Here is an 18,711-nt window from a genome sequence, read left to right as displayed (position 1 = left end):
GACAACAAAAGGTTTTGAAATTTGATGCTACAGGAGAATGCTGAAGATGAGATGGGTAGATCACGTAATTAATGAGGTGGTACTGAATAGAATTGGGGAAATGAGAAATTTGTGGTTCAACTTGACAATAGGAATGGGACCGGTTGGTAGGACACTTTCTGTGGCATCAAGGAAGCACCAATGTATTAGTATTTGAGGGAAGCGTGGAGGGTAAAAATTGTAGAGGGAGACCAAGAGATTCAGAAGGATCTAGGTTGCAGCAGTTACTCGGAGATGAAGAAGCTTCCACAGGATAGAGTAGCATAGAGAGCTGCTTCGAACCAGTCTCTAGACTGACGACCACAACAACAACAACATCCTACAATATTTTGGACTGCACATCTGGCCAGACTGTCGATGTGGAGGTCAGATATACTCGGGCTCCAGCAGACAGCCACGACTTAAGTCCCCGCAAGGAGCACCTGCGGCCCCAAGCAGCTAATCAAGTTACCTCAGTGAGTAGTTGACGGCCGGCCGAGGTGGCCGAACAGTTCCAGGCGCTACAGTCTGGAACCGAGCGACCGCTACGGCGCAGGTTCGAATCCTGCCTCGGGCACGGATGTGTGTGATGTCCTTAGGTTAGTTAGGTTTAAGTAGTTCTAAGTTCTAGGGGACTGATGACCTCAGAAATTAAGTCCTATAGTGCTCGTAGCCATTTGCACCATTTTTGAGTAATTGACGTGTTTAGTATACATGTGTCAGCCTTGTCATACATGTACAATAAAAATGAGCGAAACAGCTAATGTTTGGAATGTTTTAAATGTTTGGCGCAAAACTTTTCTGAAGCTTATTATTCAGAAACATTAATATTAATCTGTTTTCTCAACTGAAGCTAGAATGTGTAGGGGAGTGGATGAAGAAAACGGCTTTTTAGGCGATAACGTGATTAAAAGTGTTCAAGATTGTAGTGCTAGTGGCAGTGGCGGCAACAGTACTAGTGAATGAGAAACTAACAATTCTGGTGAACGTTCACCAGAAAAGAAATCCAGTAGTATCGGTATTCCAACAAAATTTCCGTAAGAACTTGAACGTATTTGTGATAGTTATCATACACCTCCACTTAAAGCTGCGGCCAACAACTCGTTATTGAAGAGACAGTCATCTATAAAAAACACTCTGACCATCAGAGAAGTATTTGATTATGCGGCGAAAAAAGGGACATAATGAACATTCATTTCGAGTAAACAAGGCAGTCAAAGAATTGGAGATAAAACAGCACATTGTATCCCAGTTTGACAAGGAGTGAAGGAAAATGTCATTACTATTTGTTTGACTGCATTTAAGTCCATTTGGCAGTTGTATTCATTCACGGGGATTGATACTAGGAGATTCATCATTGGAGGAAAAGATGAATGTTTGTAGTTCATGGGCGTTGAGAATTAACAAATATTACGACATCTGTTGTGGCACGTTTCTTCTTAGTCTTGAAAGTATGTATATGATCTCTGATATCTACCGCTAGATCTAAACAATTTATGCAGTCATACCGAAACTCTATTGCGAATTTTATTCTGCTTTGTTTGGAATTTAACTGCCTCTTACTCATATGTCCTATATTTCCTTTATTTCAGTTACTACAATTTCTCATGTTCTGTTAAGGAAAATTACTTTCTATAATCACAGCAAGTTCAATGACCAGATTAATCTCACTGGTATATGTTATCTGTTTGTTATTTAGGACCTATTAAAGACAAGATTAATTGGCTCAGCCACAGACTTGAAACGAGTCATCAAAGTTTATTGTTAAATTTATATTCTTCTACCAACAGTTCTTGTAATTTGTATGTAGCTCATTAGTTAATGTGTAACATATGATATCCCTGTTACATAATTTATGTCGCATTTACGCTGCAATAATTTCTCTCGTTGTGTTCCTACCTCTAACAGTTACATGTCTAGAAATAGAGAGACTGTGTGTATGCTCTAGTTTAAAATCTTCGATCCTACAAACTTCCACGGCACCGCATATTTTATCTTTGATGATAGTGTAAGAGCTGAAGATCTGTGTTTGAAATAATAAATAGAGTTGAATATTGTACCAGAGTTGTGTATTGTTTCAATCATAAAGTACAATGTTTGTTCTCCAGTGATGGTGCTGTTACCAAAACAACACATACCCATTCACCCACCTTGCATTGTCCATGATTGATTTTGTGGGACTCCCCTGCCGCATTTCGGCTGGCCAACACAGTTATCGCTGTTATTGAGCCTTGTGGACTAGAGTGTGCGCATTTCCTGTCCTCCTTCCGAATGTGCCCTCATTTTTCTGGAATAATTGTATAACACCCCATTGAAAATCATTAAGGATCTTTATTTATTCAGTCCGAGACGACTGGAAGCTGTTTTGAATACCAACGGCTGTCCTTAACCGTATTAGGCATGGTAAACAAATGTAAATGTCGTGTGGCTAGGGCCTTCTGTCGGGTAGACCGTCCGCCGGGTGCTAATCTTCCGATTTGACGCCACTTCGGTGACTTGCGCGTCGATGGGGATGAAATGATGATGACTAGGAAAACACAACACCTAGTCCCTGAGCGGAAATAATCTCCGATCCAGCCGGAAATCGACCCTGGGTCTTTAAGAATGACATTTGTCGCGCTGACTACTCTGCCACCTGGGACGGACATCAGAGATGGTAATTTGTTGGGTTCTGCGTGTTTCCATATTTTGTCCACCACCTGTATTCCAAAGCTGAATCACATAGGACAGTACAAGTCTTATGGCCAAAACATATCTAGGCTTGAAGTCTGGCTTTATATTGACCAAATGCAGTGCTTCGTCCATCCGTAGCGATTGATGCCAACAGTTTGATAAACCCGAAAAGTCGTTGTTGCTGATCGTGCCACCAACATTGACCACAGGCGACAATATCTAAGCTATCGAGGAGCTGATTTATAGCACTAGCATATTTTCTAAAGATGAGAATATTTAAACAACGGCTCTCAAATGGCACAGCAACAAAGTAACATACCTCTATTGTCGAGGAATTTAACGACTGTTAAACCCAGAAGAATGTTACTGACGATTGTTAGAAAGTTCCTGTCGTTGTTTAGAGAGCCTTGGTAACTATGTTAACAAATAGTATTACGTAAGTGAGTCACTTTGAAGCGAAATGTAGCACTGAATATATGCTGCTTGGTCTGCCGTAGGTCTCCTAGTAATAATTACAGAGATTGTGGAAACGACTAAACAAGCAAGAGCATGATTTATTGCTCATATAATGATATGGTGCACCAGCGAGACGAGTATTATTGGACAATTTATTCTATAGCTTGCACTAGCTAGGTATTTAATATCCGGTTATTCGTTATTTCTTAGCGCACAAGAAAAGTTAATATAATACAAATCACGTTATTTAGCGAGTTTTGACCTACTCTTGTGAGATTTCTTGTTAATTAATGCTACAGAGAAAGATTCTATGTCGCTCTGAGCAGTCTATATAATAATACGAGTACACTTAGCAAAGCTGTATCCAAATGGAACCTGCTCCGTACAACGTAAATGTCAGTAGGTTCTTTTTCCGGCATCATTCTTCGTGCCATAATATTTGCCTTATTTGGTGAAATGACTTATTTTGAAAAAAAGTCATTTAATTATTCTGCACAAGTGTGAAAAACGTTTTAAACCTGTAGCATATGCGGCTTTTAAGGAATTTACTCTAGAGGTCATTTTTCTTTTTGCCAGTCGGTTTGTGTCATTACATAAGCAGCAAATCTGTCAATACTCACTGCAATGTAATGCCATAATTTACGCCTAAATTATTACTTTTTAATGATAGAGTTAATATTTTTGTTAAATGTGGCACAATGCAGCTGTGTGTTTGAACGTCTTTCTTTCACAAATCGAGAAAAATGGAGGCTCTATTCAACTGAAAATGACACAAACCCTGTTGACGTGAAGTGAACGTTAACAGGCAGGGAAATCGTAATATACGCTTAAAAGAACATGAAAAAGAGAATTCACAAGTCGTTCAAATAGGGAGATACCTCGTAATAAGAAATGTCTTCACCACAGTATTTTTATGTTTTACGGGACACACAACACCCAGTATCATAGAAATATACTTCATCGCAATTTCGGCTAGCTGGTTGTACACGAAGGTCATCATCTTCACTGTCTTCATTCATTTCTACATCTTATATTAGCGAGTGTCTAGTGCTTCTGGTAAACGTAAAACAACAGTAGGACTGGTATCGAAAAACGAATGCAATGCAATAAATACCACAGTCTTCTGAAATCATATGTCATCTGTGAATTTGTATAATACAACACATCAAAATAAAAAAGAGGCTGAACATAAATCAAACTTTGGTAAGTGCGTGAAGCCTCTTAATCAGAAAAACACATACGAAATTTAATAAGTATATTACGAGGAAAACACAGGAAAAGTTAACAACTTGCCGCTCTGTAGATATGTGTCAGCAAAGAGCTGGAGCCTGACTCATCGAAAAGAACGTCGCCGTCGCACTAGAGGTTCCCATTTGAGTTCCCAAAGCATATCGGTAGCCAAAAAAAAAAAAAAATGGTTCAAATGGCTCTGAGCAGTATGGGACTTAATTTCTAAGGTCATCAGTCCCCTTCAACTTAGAACTACTTAAACCTAACTAACCCAAGAACATCACACACATCCATGCCCGAGGCAGGATTCGAACCTGCGACTGTAGCGGTCGCGCGGTTCCAGACTGAAGCGCCTACAACTGCTCGGCCATAAGGGCTGGTATATCCATAGCCGTAGCGCGTTGTTAAAGCCTGTCGGTAAGAAATCTAGCTGCCGCCTCTGAATTGCTTACACGCATTCCTTTAATCTGGCCACGTAGTGATCCCAAACACGCGAGCATTACTTAAGAATAGGTAACACTAGCTTCCTATATGCAGTATGCCTTACACATGAACTACACTTGCCCAAAACTCTCCCAATACGCCAAAGTCCACCATTTCCTCTCCGTTCCATAGCCTTCGCATGGTTGTTCCACTTCATACCTTTTCGCAACGCTACTTCCAGACATTTAAACGACGTGGCTGTCCTTAGTAGGACGCTACTAGTGCTGCTTCAGAACATTACAGGTTTTATTTTCCTACTCATCCGTATTAACCTAGATTTTTCTACATCTAGAGCTAGGTGTCAATCGTCACACCATCCTGTATCCTCCTACAGTCACACAACGACGACATCCTACCATACACAAAAGCACAGCATCATCAGCAAACAACGGCAGATTGCCGTCCACCCTGTCCGCTGGATCATCTGTGCATATAGGAAATTATAACAGTCGTGTCACACTTCCCTTGGGCACTCCTGACGATACCCTTGTCTCTGATGAACACCAGTCGTCGAGGACAACGTACTGTTTTGTATTACTTCTCTTCGAGCTACTCACATCTGGGAAACCAATCCGTACGCTCTTACATTCGTTAACAGTCTGTTGTGGGGCACCGTGTCAAGTGCTTTCTGGAAAACTAGAAATATGGAACTCATCTGTAGCCATATTCCACAGTTCTCGATTATATCATGAGGGAAAAGGGCAACCTGAGATTTGCAAGAGCGATGCTTTCTAAAATCTTGCTGAATCGTGGCTATAAATTTCTTGGTCTCAAGAAAATGCACAGAATACACAAGCGTGGACAGGTGCATCAAACAAGTCATTGTACACAACATAACAAAAACAATAAAAACAACATTACGAGCGCCAAGCTAACTTTACCGTAATGTCGTAGCAGATGTCAGATGTCTTTCTGATATGACCCTCCCCGTGACAAGGATGTTCTGCAGTATCATTCGTCACATATTTTTATACTACTTCTTTATTTCATACTTTATTTGTTTCCTACATCGCATCTAGAAGTTTGATTATTGGCCACTTTATCACTTTGTCATCCTATGGGTATCTATGGAGTTGTGAAGCTGGCACTGGTGGTCTACGAGTAGAATATTATTAATTTCTTCCATGACCCTCTCTTTTGCCTTCGATGCCAAAGGTTGTCTGCATATAATTTATGTGTGACAACTGATGAGAAAACTAATGCATATCAAAAAGCAGTGGTCGAAGGCTGTTACTAACGGTACTTTCTAGTACAGTGTAGCAACATTAAAAAATTTTTGAGGACGAAAGTGTGACAACTACTACCACTTCAATAGCTATTACCAACACTACAGCTCCACCACCATCACTATCAGCACCAAATTTTCTCGCTGAGGTACTGAGTATGACGTTGTTCAGAATCATGTGTGTTGGAATCTTTGCATAAAATACTCAGTTTTAGACCTGTACTTCCAGAAAGTCCCAGTACTATTCATCTACCATGATTTGTATGTTAGCTGTTCGGTAACCTACCGGTGGATTGTGGATTCTTAGCCACCCCTAAAGACTATCTGGTCACATGTGAGATGCTATCTACTTGAGTAGCCAAGTACTCCGCCTACTACAGCCAATGGCCGTTAGGTTTTTAAAGCTAATAAACTAAACCAGTATGTAACAGCGCCTTTTGGAGCATGATCAGAAGGCAGTAGTGGGAGCTTCTGTCACCAAATGTATCAGGATGACCAGTGTAGCGGAATGAGGTAGAAGGCACCATATTGAGACTCGTCCGAGCTTTTGATGTGATTTATTGTTTCCAAATACAGTGCCCAGGTGCACGTCGGTCTGCGTCACAGGGCCCTGCAATGTTGACGAAGCACCCCAGCTGCCCGTGCAATGCAATGCTGTGTCGAGACGGCCTCGTAAGCGAGCATTCTGCGTTCCTGCCGACTCAGCGCCACTCGGTGTGAGCCGCAGGTGGCCCTTTGCGTCCTCCCTCGCTGGTGTACCTGAGATTGCGGCTACCACAAGCACCCGTGATCCAGCATCCAAATCTGCTACCATCATCTCGGGATGCCTCCACCGCGTGTTGGAAGCCTGAGGTAGTGAGCTGTGGAGCGGCCTGCCATTGGCTGGCTGGCTACAGATCCTGCGTCAGCCTCAAAGGGTCACACCAGCGACCTTGGAACGCTGGCGCCCCATCTGCTGCTGCGTGTAGCTGGTGGTGTGACAAACCCCGCCATCCAGGAGAGCTGCCACACATGAATGAATCTCGTTAGATGCCCACACCTATTTATACATGGATGTGCGCCTCCGTTTTGCTAATGCACTGTTCCGAATCACATACTCACAACACGTAGGTTGCGCCTGTGGGCCCCTTCTGCCTGTAACTTGCGTCATGCAAACCACTGCATTTATGATTTTCAGTGTTTCGGTGGCCCTGTAGCCTCCATTCTACTTCGCAACTGCTGGTCAGCATAACTTACTGTGAACTGGCCCACGTCTGGCTGTAACTTGTGTGCTCAGAAATGTTGCTCCAAATCTAATTTTCCTGTCTTTAACTGTGGTGCCACTACAGCGCAGTCACCACGTTAAAGACGCTGCTGCCTCTACCAGGGAAGCCTCTCGTATAGATTTGAATAGTGAAGTTCCTACAGCGCGACAACTACCATGAGCGTATTCTTTTCCACTCTCTGTAAAAACTATGTTCTGGAGAGAAGTATCTTGAACGCTACTAAAATGTTAAACCATAGCTAAGGAAGCCGTTCAGGACGTCGCCATTTGAGCGTATTACGTTTCCAGAAAGCCGCTTACTAATTCTGAAAACATCTTCACTTCGGTGCATATACTCCTACAAAAACCGCTACCTTCTAGTATGTGAGAAACACGTTTCATTCAAGGTGTATACCTGAACTGGTTCGTTCACTACCTGTCTTCATTTATATAATTCAAAACTTCAGAAATTTAGGTAGGGTTAATTGTTCATTAACTAGAACATCAAACCGATGATTAACAGAGTTTGCTAATTTGAGGTAACATGTTTCTAATGTAAATACTTCGAATTACGTTATCCAGTAGAAACGTTGCAGCTACTGTTTCAGTTCAAAATTTACGTTAATCTCTGACTAAGAGGTAAATAATCTGAAAAAAGCATCGCAAATGGCGGTTGGTAAAGCGTTCGGGTCTTTTGAGGAGGAGGGCCAATGCAGAGACTGTCCGCCTTACCTCCGACATTCATCCTGTGGGTGGACAGGTGGTCTCGCCATCATAAGGGTCCGAGCAGGCATACAGAGGGAAAGGTTCAAGTTATCTGCAGCTTCAACGTTGGGCGCGTTTTGGAGCTCCTTAGACAGCGCTCAGGGCTGCAAAGAAAACCGATGTGCATTTGGTATGTCCGCCGGGGAACCTCATTGGAGATGTGGAGACTGCTTAGCCTACGGCTATTGAGCGTGCAAGTTGTGGCTCACGTCGGCATCAACGAAGCCTGTCGCATGGGATGTAAGTTCGTATGGCGGCTGGCAGAGGTGGTGAGGACTGCTGGCCTCGCAAGCGTGCTGTAAGCAGAGCTTGCAGTTTATCGGAGTCCTTTCGTTTGGAGCCGACTGCAGAGTCTCAACCAAAGGTTTCGCTATTCTGTGACGGTCTTGGCTGCAGATTTCTAGATCTGCGTCGTCGTTTCGGGATTTGTAGAACTCCCCTTGTTAAGTCAGGGTTGCACCACACAAAGGAAGCAGTTACTCGGGTAGCAGAGTACTTGTGAAGTACACATGAAGGTTTCTTTGGCTAGACGGTAGTTTCACGTGCCCGGATGAACACTCGCCAGTCGATACGCTGCAAGGGAAGTCAGACGGCGTTCAGAGTGAAGAAACTTCCGCTGCAAAAAGTTTTATCAGTAAAACTGTTGCAGTATTATAAAGATTCCGAATTTACTGCCCTCCACGAAAGTTCTGGAGTTATTCTTGAAACCAAAAGCTGGATGCAACCTGACGTGGAAAGCTCAGAGATATTTAGCAATTCGTGGAAAGTATATCGAAAAGACAGGTTGGAGGCCATGCGAGGGGGAGTGTTCATTGATGGTGAGAAAATTTTTTCTCTATTGAGATCGAAGTTGAGAGTGACAGTGAAGTTATTTGCTAGCATATAAGAGGTATAGGTGAAACGAAGTGTACAGTTGGATGCTTTTACCGACCACCCGATTTCACAGGAACAGTTGTACAGTCATTTAAAGAAAGACTACAGCCAGTAGCACGTAAATACCCAGATTATGCAATAACCTACCGAATACAGACTGCGATTCATTTCGGGGCTTACAGACAGACAGTCATGCGAAACACTTTTGAATACGTTTTCTGAAAACTGTCTTGTGCAGCCAGCTCGAGCGCCCATACGCAGCTGGAATATCTTAGACCCTGTAGCTACAAATAGGTCGAAAATGTCAATATGGAACCGGGAATTAGAAATCATGATGCCATTATAGTATCTATGGTTTCCAAAGTTAATATATCAGTCAAGAAAACTACGAGAGTGTTTCTGCTAGATACAGCAGGTAGCGGTTAATAATATCTGCCTTGGGCAGTGAATTGGCCTCACTTCGTTCCTGTCAGATGGATGTAGAGGAATTATGGGCAAAGTTTAAGCAGATTGTAAATCGCTGTCTGGAGGGTTAAGTGCCTAGTAAGTGGATAAGGAATGGAAAATATCCATCATCGTATAATAATGAAATGCGGCAGATGCTGTCGAGGCAGAGGCTGTTGCACTCTAGATTCAAAAGGGGACGCACAAATGACGACGTGCGAAGGTTAGTAGAGATTTGGGGGTCTGTGAAAAGATGTACGCGCGAAGCATACAGCAACTACCATCTGAATATCAGGCAGAAGATCTGAGAAAATTCTGGTCCTGTGTAAAATCGCTAAGCTAGTATAAGGCTTGTTGACTATTCTGTTGTGGCAGTTGAAGATAGCAAAACAAAAGCCGAAATTTCAAATTTGACTTTCAAGAAATCGTTCACACAGGAGAATAGTACAAACATACCATCATTTGTCCATCGGACATACTCCCATATTGACGACGTAATAATAAGCATACCTGACGCAGAGAAACGAATGAATGATGTGAAAGCAAATTAATCATCAGGTCCAGTTGGAATCCCAGTTCGGTACTCTACGGCATTAGCCCCTCACCTAGCCATAAAGTCCCAAGCGACTGGTAAAAAGCGCAGGTGACTACAGTATATAAGGAGAGTAAAAGGCAGACCAATATTGGTAACTCCGGATTGCAGCAGAATCTTTGAATATATTCTTACCGCGAATATAATAAACTTTTTTGAGACTGAGAAGCTTATGTTGACGAATCAGCATGGTTTTAGAAAGCATCGCTCAAAATCCGGTTTCTGTATGAATTGTAAACAGAGAATAATAGTTGCAGATGAAGGCTACTCTAATGCGATACATATTGTAGAAGATATTTCGTTTAATGCTTACTAAGACAAGAAATGATTACTGGACGATATGAAGTGATCAAGAAAAGCATCAGAACCGATGACACATGCCTAATAAAAATCTATACACTCCATATGATGTCTTGCAACAGTTCTTAATAGCATTATACACAGTACAATTTCATGAAATTCATTGAGAGTTCGGAAAATGGGACAAGAATTGGATGACAGTGTCTGAAGGTACTTTGGTCAGAGAAGGAACAACCATGTCAACGTCACAAGCAGAAGGTAAAGATGTAGAGAGAGTATATGATGAAATGGAACAAGTAATTCACTATGAAATGCTAGGTGGTAAAGTACAACTAAGGGTGATTAGAATGCCATAATAGCGGAAGGAACAGAAGAAATTGTTACGGCATAATAAAGGCTTGGTAGAAGGAATGGGAGAAAAGATAGACTAATTGAGTTACACAATAAATTTCAGGTAATAATAGCGAATATACTGTCGAAAAATCACAAGAGTCGGAGGTATACCTGTAAAAGGCTTGGAGACAAGAAAAGATTGCAGCTGGGTTGTATTATGGTCAGACAGAGGTTCTGTAATCAGATATTGGATTATAAGACGTACCTAGGAGCAGGTATAATCCAGTTCAAAATTTAGTTACATCCAGCAGCTAGTCCCACAACCGGTTCACTAAGTATCTGTGGTCAAATTTGTATGGCGCTGCGGTAATTTTGTTTACTGACTGCAACTTAGAATTATGATTAATATTCAGAGACCAACGTTACGTGACTTAATATCAATATTTGGATATAAGTTAAAAAATTTAAGCGGTGTACGTAATGAAAGTACTCGGGAGGTACGAATGTTGTCTCTTCGACATTTAATTCGCATTAGCGTGATATCTCGTGGCAATGACGGGAGCTGAGAGCTGCAGCAGTGCCATTCTGCCCGGTGGCAACGCCAGTCGGAGACAGCTGTGGCCAGTTGTCGTCCGTCTTACGCCAGTGCCAGTATAGTGTGGCCCGTACGAATAAAACAGTGATCTAAGTGAGCTACAGGCACTTGCCGGCGGCCGACTGTAGCACCAGTGCAGCGTGAACTACAATTACTGTGTGACCTTCTGCTGTATTTCCCAATTTCCCACTGTAACACAGCTATGAAGAATTATTTGTTGCGAAATATTGATTGGACGCTTCCTTTGCCATAAAACTTGGTATCAAACACCTTCCATGCACCATCGGCAGGATGCACGCACTGTCACGTAACACTGGTCTGAACCACCCTCTGCCATGATGCTTCATTCGTATAAGGCAGACTCTGTCTTGTAACATTGGCGTGGTACACCCTCTCCAGTGCAACATCTATGCAAAACACCCTCTGGTATTTAATACTGGTATGAAGCAGCTCACGACATGCAACAGTGCTACGCTCCAGCCTCTGCCATGCAGAGCGACCTGAATGTTCCAGGCCACTCAAGCTATTAAGATTCCAGGGAGTTCCGCCATTCACTGCAAGACGGCTGGGGATTTGTTGAACTATTAATGAATCCATACGTTGTTAGCAATAATCTGGAGAACTTCTTGAACGTTTTCTTCAGACTTCTGTGCAATAGTCTAGTAAACATTCTAAGGGACACAGATTGGTTCAAATGGCTCTGAGCACTATGGGACTTAACATCTGAGGTCATTAGTCCCCTAGAACTTACAACTACTTAAACCTAAATAACCTAAGGACATCACACACATCCATGCCCAAGGCAGGATTCGAACCTGCGACCGTAGTGATCGCGTGGTTCCAGACTGCAGCGCCTAGAACCGCTTGGCTACACCGGAACGGACACAGATTACCTCCATTTTTATATAAAGAGGAGTCGTTGGTAGCAAAAGTCTCGAAAAATTTCTTGACGATTTACTTCAGAGTTTCAACCGCTACACTAATAACCAGTCGGACTGACATAGGAGATATACCTTCTTTAAACAGCACTGTACAGGTTTTCTGTTAAAACAGATTACGAGAAAGAAAATGCTGTCCTATGCTCTGCTGTAAAACTGTGCGGTTTCGCTTTCTTTATCGCAGCCGTTTTTAACTTTAGTAGCAGGGCACTTAAACCATTAAAGAAATAGTTCCTTTTCATTACACACCGAGGTGCCAAACATCATGGGATAGCGATATGAACATATACCGATGTCAGTATTATTGCAAACACAAGGTATAAAAGAACAGTGGATTGGCAGAGTTGTCCTTTGTACTCAGGTGGGTCATGTGAAGATGTTTTCAACGTATGTCCGCCCAACGGGATCTGACGGACTTAAAACACGGAATGGAGCTAGACGCAGCGAACATGCCACTTCGGAAATCGTTAGGGAATTCAATATTCCGCGATACACAGTGTCAACAATGTGCTGAGAATACCACATTTCAGGCCTAACCTCTCACCACGTACAACGTAGTGACCGAAGTGCTTCACATTACGACCGGGAGTAGCGGCGTTTGAATACAGTGGTCAGTGCTATCGGTCAACCAATACTTCGTGAAACAGCAGTAGAAATCAATGTGGGGCGTACTACAAACGTGTCGATTAGGATGTGCTGCGGTGTATGACAGCAGGCCGACAGACGCGAGTTCTGTGTTGACTGCAGCAGAGGACACATGGCAGCCCTTAGTGGCTTGCACCTCTGTTGCATTTTATTTCAATTCTGACTGCGTGACGCTGTCAGGTATGACCGCAGATTTCGTATGTTTCATACGTTATGATGTAACATTTACTTTTAATTTTGTCCGAAGAAGGTGTGACACCGAAACAAACGTTACAAATTTATTGTGTTAGCGACTGAGGGCTGTGTTATTCAAAATTTTGTATTATACAACAGTCGCTGATTGACTGCCATGTTAAAAAACCTTAATGACTAATGACTAATGGGTTTCTCTTTCTGGGTGGCTTACACTTGACCACCTTGTTCAGCTTTTGATTATTCAATAATTTCTATTTTTCTTCTTCAGGGGCAACATCTACAATCACCGAGTCTCTGGTTGGTTTTACCCTGTTGATCTTAATTTTGTCTTTAACGGGGTTGATAGTAGTTGTAAGGAGTTCTTGGATCTTCAAAGTCTCTTCGGGTTTGCTGCCGGATCCTAAAATCAACTTGACTCGATATTTCGGGGATCCAACTGGTCGCCAATTGAGGAAAATGCTGATTCTGCTGATGAGTCCCGCTGAGAGCTGACGCCAGGTTGCAAATCGACGTCCTATATAGGCCACCGTTCAGTACACGGCGCATGCGCCGCACATCACGGTTTCTGCCTTCCAAAACAGGGAGGTGGCGCCGCCCTTAGTGAAACACTGCTGGCAACGATATATCGCAATCAAGGCCGCACCGAAGAACGTTCGGTTTTGATGCGAGATAATACAGGATTGCACGTTTTGCTAAGAGGAAACCCATTGCCTCTTTTGATTAAATTATCAGTCAACCTAATTTCAATCGCCTCTTTATAGACACTGTTCCAAAAACCGGAAATGTTGGCAACCACAACAGTTTCCTCAAAATTCATTTTGTGTCCCTCATTTAGGCAGTGTTCTGCTACCGCCGATTTTTCCGGCTGTTGTAGCCTCGTATGACGGCGATGTTCCACACACCTGTCATGCACTGTGCGAATAGAACGGCCAACGTAAGGTTTCCCACAAAGACACGTTATTTTTTACACCCCGGGTTTCCTAAGCCCCAAATCATCCTTCACAGAGCAGAGCAGAGCCCTAATCAGAGAAGGTGGGCGGAACACACTCTTAATGTTAAAATTCCTTAAAATTTTTACAAACTTAAACGATAAGCCACCAGCATAAGGAAGAAAGGCCACAGACTTCTTCTTTGTACACCTCCGGAGATGGTCCAAACACCATATATGCAGTTCGGTGGATTATTTTCTACGATTGGGATCTTTGAAGTTGAGTCCTTCAGATCTGATAGTGAGTTTCGGTGTGGTATCCCTATTTACACGAGTTCCTCTGGAAGAGTCCATTAGTTTTGTCAGTGAAAAACTGGATGATGAGCTGGTGAAGCTTTGACATCGTGAGCTGACCTCCACGTATTTTTTATTTACCGATAACATTTTTGAACAGAATGACGGAGTGACTATGGGTAGTCCTTTGTCACCCATAGTCGCCAATTTACTTATGGAGGACTTCGAGGACGTGGCACTGAGGACTTCAGCCTTGCAACCAACGTGCTTCTGGAGATACGTGGACGATACCTTCTTCGTCTGGCCGCATGGACGTGATGTAGCCTCGTATGACGGCGATGTTCCACACACCTGTCATGCACTGTGCGAATAGAGCGGCCAACGTAAGGTTTCCCACAAAGACACGGAATTTTTTACACCCCGGGTTTCCTAAGCCCCAAATCATCCTTCACAGAGCAGAGCAGAGCCCTAATCTTAGAAGGTGGGCGGAACACACCTTTAATGTTAAAATTCCTTAAAATTTTTACAAACTTTAACGATAAGCCTCCAGCATAAGGAAGGAAGGCCACAGACTTCTTCTTTGTACACCTCCGGAGATGGTCCAAACACCATACATGCAGTTCGGTGGATTATTTTCTACGATTGGGATCTTTGAAGTTGAGTCCTTCAGATCTGTTAGTGAGTTTCGGTGTGGTATCCCTATTTACATTAGTTCCTCTGGAAGAGTCCATTAGTTTTATCAGTAAAAAACTGGATGAAGAGCTGGTGAAACTTTGTCATCATGAGCTGACCTCCACGTATTTTTTATTTACCGATAACATCTTTGAACAGAATGACGGAGTTACTATGGGTAGTCCTTTGTCACCCATAGTCGCCAATTTATTTATGGAGGACTTCGAGGACATGGCACTGAGGACTTCAACCTTGCAACCAACGTGCTTCTGGAGATACGTGGACGATACCTTCTTCGTCTGGCCACATGGACGTGATGCTCTTAACAGATTTTTGGACCACTTCAACTGTCTTCATCCAAGGTATCAAATTTACTATGCAGGTTAAAAATGATGGGATGCTTCCTTTTTTAGACGTAATGGTTTATAAAAAACCAGATGGAACTTTGGGACACAGTGTTCACTGAAAGCCAACACACACAGATTGGTATCTGCATCCCAAGAGTTTTCATCCACCACACCAACGTAGTTGCGTCCTTAGGACTTTGGTACGGAGAGCATATGCCGTTTTCTACGCAGACAGCTTAATCCAAGAACTTCAGCATTTGATGACTGTTTTTAAGGAAAATGCATACACCGAGAAGCAGATTCGTCGGGCTATGGAGTCTGGAGCATCTCCGGAGGTGTACAAAGATGAACATAGATCTGTGTCCTTTCTTCCTTATGCTGGAGGCTTATCGTTCAAGATGTCCTTCCCCGGTAGCTAAGTGGTCAGCATGACAGAATGTCAATCCTAAGGGCCCGGGTTCGATTCCCGGCTGAGTCGGAGATTTTCTCCGCTCAGGGACTGGGTGTTGTGTTGTCATAAACATCATCATTTAATCCCCATCGACGCGCAGGTCGCCGAAGTGGCGTCATATCGAAAGACCTGCACCAGGCGAACGGTCTACCCGACGGGAGGCCCTAGCCACACGACATTTCATTTCATCGTTTAAGATTGGGCGAAATTTAAGGAATTTTAACATTAAGAGTGTGTTCCGTTCACCTTCTAAGATTAGGGCTCTGCTCGGCTCTGTGAAGGATGATTTGGGGCTTAGGAAACTCGGGGTGTACAAAATTCCGTGTCAATGTGGGAAAGCTTACGTTGGCCGTTCTATTCGCACAGTGCATGACAGGTGTGTAGAACATCGCCGTCATACGAGGCTACAACAGCCGGAAAAATCGGCGGTAGTAGAACACTGCCGAAATGAGGGATGCAAAATGAAATTTGAGGGAACTGTTGTGGTTGCCGACATTTCCGGTTTTTGGAACAGTGTCTATAAAGAGGCGATTGAAATTAGGTTGGCTGATAATTTAATCGTCAGAGGCAATGGTTTTCCTCTTAGCAAAACGTGGAATCCTGTATTATCTCGCTTCAAAACCGAACGTTCTTCGGTGCGGCCTTGATTGCGGCCACTGATTGCCAGCAGTGTTTCACTAAGGGCGGCGCCACCTCCCTGATTTCGAAGGCAGAAACTGTGATGTGCGGCGCATGCGCCGTGTACTGAACGGTGGCCTATATAGGACGTCCAATTGCAACCTGGCGTCTACGACCTCATTCCGTTCCCCCACCTTGGATCCTGTACACATCCCATAAACTCGACCCTCCTCACCCGCTTGTCTCACCCATCCTCTCCCACCTCCGCCCACTGACGCGCCTGTATTCCCATGTCCCACCCGGTCTCCATCTCTCCACCCTCCTTACCCTCTCCCAAGGTGTCTTCCGCCAGCTCCCCTTCCCTGATGATGTCCTCCTCCGCTCCATCTACCCCTCCTATCAACTTTGATTCTCCCCTCCCACTTCCTGTGTCTTTTCGTTTGGGCACCCTCCCTCCCCTCTCTCTCCTTTTCCCCCCATCCCCCTTCCTCCAGCCATCTTCCCCCGGGCTTCCCCTCCCTCTTCCTCCCTTCCCCCTATCTCCCCTGCCCGTGGCATCTCTGCTCTCCCCTCTCCCTCTCCCATTCGCCTCCCCTCCTCCTCTCTTTGCAGGTCCCTGGACTCGTACACGCACAGTGGACATTCGCGCGCCGGAGATCATCGCCATCAATGTCTCGTGTGTGTGCCTTTGCTTTGTGTTTCGTGTTCTTTCGCCGTCACGCCACCACTGTTCACGTGTGCCATCGCAGTCATCCGTGTTATGTGTGCCGTGTGTACAGATTTTAGTGTTTTTTCTTGTCCAGCGTGAACGGCTTCATGCATATTGTTTTTCAGTGTCTACAGTTTTCTACCCGCCATTTATCTTGTATCATCTGTACCACCGTTATGTTTTATATTGTATCACTTTCGGCTGAAGAGCAGCGTATTATGCTGCTGACAGCCCAACTTTGTACAAGGTGTAGAAAATAACAATAAAGAAAACAAAAAACAACCTGGCGTCAGTTCTCAACGGGACTCATCAGCAGAAGCAGCATTTTCCTGAAGATGGCGACCTGTTGGATCGCCGAAATATCGAGTCAAGTTGATTTTAGGATCCGGCAGCAAACCCGAAGAGACTTTCATGACTTATTACGCCGGGAAAGCCTACGTAATCACAGTTCTTCGATCTTTTTGACACTCGTCTCTTGGCCAGGCAGGGGCCTAAGGAAGACCACCGTGTCTGGCTGCTTGGTTACTCTTGCTATTGTGTCTTGTTGTCTGCGGCTTGGGTGGCGCTTGTGCAGCCACTCCCGCCCAGGTCCTAGTTGGTTGCTTCTCTAACTTTCATTTTCTCTTTCCAGCTCCTCAACGCGGCCTTCGAGTTTAGCATTGGCGATAGCCCATGCAGACAACTCGTTTTTGTGCTTAACAGAGCCGCTAATCTTACCATTTTTGATATTCTTCTCTATGAGCAGTGTAATTGTAGCATGCCTCTGAGTTACGTTCTCGTCATTTGTCTGTCACAGCTCGTCCCGTGGAGAGGGATCAGACATCATAGATGCCCATGTAGGAACACTCGTATCACTCGTTTCAGTTTCAGCCATCCTGTTAAGAGTGATAAAAATGTGGTCACTGTACGTTTGTGGAACATAATCGAGAGGTCAGTACGTGCAGAACATAGTGCACCGGCAAGGCTTTCGCAGTATCTGAACGGCTGTCGAGGCAGCGCGGGTCAATATTTCTGCAAGAGTCCTCCAACGACTTCTTAAGTCGATGCCACGTCTAGTTTCTGTACTATGGAGGGCAAAAGGAAGGTCCGACGCAATATTAGGAGGTTTCCCATCACTTTTTTCATCTCAGTGTATATAATTTTAAACAAAAATTGCACAAACACACATGTGACCTTTTTTCTCACGGTCCATTTCAACATATCACGAGAGTTATGTTTATGGCTAACCAGTTTATGACTAGAATACTACAACGGCGTCTGACTCACCCGATACCTTGTAATTCTACCCGTTACAGATTAAAAATATGCGAAATACTCTCACTGAAACTGCTATTCCCACAGATCGAGCAGTGTGAGAAGTCTCTCATATGCCAATGACGCTAACCAATATATCCATTTATTTTAGGTGACTTCACTTCCCAATTAAGATTTCATTGACTATAACAATAAACAGAGCTCAAGGTCAGCGAACGAGAGGAAGAGGTGATGGGAAGAGAGGGAACGGGGGCGGAAGGAAATGAACGTACAGAAAGGGGAGAAGATGGCACAGAGAGGAAGGAGGATAAGAGAGAAAGAGAGACAGAGTGAAGGGGGAGGAGGAGGAGATAGAGGAGAGGTGGTGACAGAGGGGAGCAAGAAGGAGATGAGGATACATATCCAGTTCCTACACATGTTTAGCACTTCA

This window comes from Schistocerca cancellata, chromosome 6 (genome assembly GCF_023864275.1).
Source record: "Schistocerca cancellata isolate TAMUIC-IGC-003103 chromosome 6, iqSchCanc2.1, whole genome shotgun sequence".
In the NCBI taxonomy this organism is placed as follows: Eukaryota; Metazoa; Arthropoda; class Insecta; order Orthoptera; family Acrididae; genus Schistocerca; species Schistocerca cancellata.
This window is presented reverse-complemented; position numbering follows the sequence as displayed.